Raw genomic sequence first — 2,123 nt, 5'->3', positions numbered from 1 at the left:
GAAGTTCGGCCGGTGCGAAAAGACCGAAAAGGTTTTTTCGAGTTATCTCGCTTAAAAGTGTTACAAGGTAGGAATATATTTGCATAAATGGACGTATCTCGACGTTTTACGTCGGGATTAAGCGTTTATTTGGTCGCTGGAACGTTTTCTAGAAACGGAACTATGCGACGGGACGTTGGGACTTTGAAGAAGTTCGGCCGGTGCGAAAAGACCGAAAAGGTTTTTTCGAGTTATCTCGCTTAAAAGTGTTACAAGGTAGGAATATTTTTGCATAAATGGACGTATCTCGACGTTTTACGTCGGGATTAAGCGTTTATTTGGTCGGTGGAACGTTTTCTAGAAACGGAACTATGCGACGGGGACGTTGGGACTTTGAAGAAGTTCGGCCGGTGCGAAAAGACCGAAAAGGTTTTTTTCGAGTTATCTCGCTTAAAAGTGTTACAAGGTAGGAATATATTTGCATAAATGGACGTATCTCGACGTTTTACGTCGGGATTAAGCGTTTATTTGGTCGCTGGAACGTTTTCTAGAAACGGAACTATGCGACGGGACGTTGGGACTTTGAAGAAGTTCGGCCGGTGCGAAAAGACCGAAAAGGTTTTTTCGAGTTATCTCGCTTAAAAGTGTTACAAGGTAGGAATATATTTGCATAAATGGACGTATCTCGACGTTTTACGTCGGGATTAAGCGTTTATTTGGTCGCTGGAACGTTTTCTAGAAACGGAACTATGCGACGGGACGTTGGGACTTTGAAGAAGTTCGGCCGGTGCGAAAAGACCGAAAAGGTTTTTTCGAGTTATCTCGCTTAAAAGTGTTACAAGGTAGGAATATTTTTGCATAAATCGACGTATCTCGACGTTTTACGTCGGGATTAAGCGTTTATGTCGTCCCCAAGACCTTCTACAAAGTTTCGATTTTTTCGTTGGGACTTTGAAAAATTTCCGTATCGAACACGTTTTTTTCGAGTTATCTCGCTTAAAAGTGTTACAAGGTAGGAATATTTTTGCATAAATGGACGTATCTCGACGTTTTACGTCGGGATTAAGCGTTTATTTGGTCGGTGGAACGTTTTCTAGAAACGGAACTATGCGACGGGACGTTGGGACTTTGAAGAAGTTCGGCCGGTGCGAAAAGACCGAAAAGGTTTTTTCGAGTTATCTCGCTTAAAAGTGTTACAAGGTAGGAATATATTTGCATAAATGGACGTATCTCGACGTTTTACGTCGGGATTAAGCGTTTATTTGGTCGCTGGAACGTTTTCTAGAAACGGAACTATGCGACGGGACGTTGGGACTTTGAAGAAGTTCGGCCGGTGCGAAAAGACCGAAAAGGTTTTTTCGAGTTATCTCGCTTAAAAGTGTTACAAGGTAGGAATATATTTGCATAAATGGACGTATCTCGACGTTTTACGTCGGGATTAAGCGTTTATTTGGTCGCTGGAACGTTTTCTAGAAACGGAACTATGCGACGGGACGTTGGGACTTTGAAGAAGTTCGGCCGGTGCGAAAGGACCGAAAAGGTTTTTTTCGAGTTATCTCGCTTAAAAGTGTTACAAGGTAGGAATATTTTTGCATAAATGGACGTATCTCGACGTTTTACGTCGGGATTAAGCGTTTATTTGGTCGCTGGAACGTTTTCTAGAAACGGAACTATGCGACGGGACGTTGGGACTTTGAAGAAGTTCGGCCGGTGCGAAAAGACCGAAAAGGTTTTTTCGAGTTATCTCGCTTAAAAGTGTTACAAGGTAGGAATATTTTTGCATAAAATCGACGTATCTCGACGTTTTACGTCGGGATTAAGCGTTTATGTCGTCCCCAAGACCTTCTACAAAGTTTCGATTTTTTCGTTGGGACTTTGAAAAATTTCCGTATCGAACACGTTTTTTCGAGTTATCTCGCTTAAAAGTGTTACAAGGTAGGAATATTTTTGCACAAATGGACGTATCTCGACGTTTTACGTCGGGATTAAGCGTTTATTTGGTCGCTGGAACGTTTTCTAGAAACGGAACTATGCGACGGGACGTTGGGACTTTGAAGAAGTTCGGCCGGTGCGAAAAGTCCGAAATGGTTATTTCGAGTTATTTCGTTAAAAAGCGTTATAAGGTATAATTTTTTTGACAGGGA

The sequence above is a fragment of the Bombus affinis genome, unplaced genomic scaffold, assembly GCF_024516045.1.
Source record: "Bombus affinis isolate iyBomAffi1 unplaced genomic scaffold, iyBomAffi1.2 ctg00001198.1, whole genome shotgun sequence".
NCBI classification, from domain to species: domain Eukaryota; kingdom Metazoa; phylum Arthropoda; class Insecta; order Hymenoptera; family Apidae; genus Bombus; species Bombus affinis.
Note: the sequence above shows the minus strand (reverse complement) of the source record.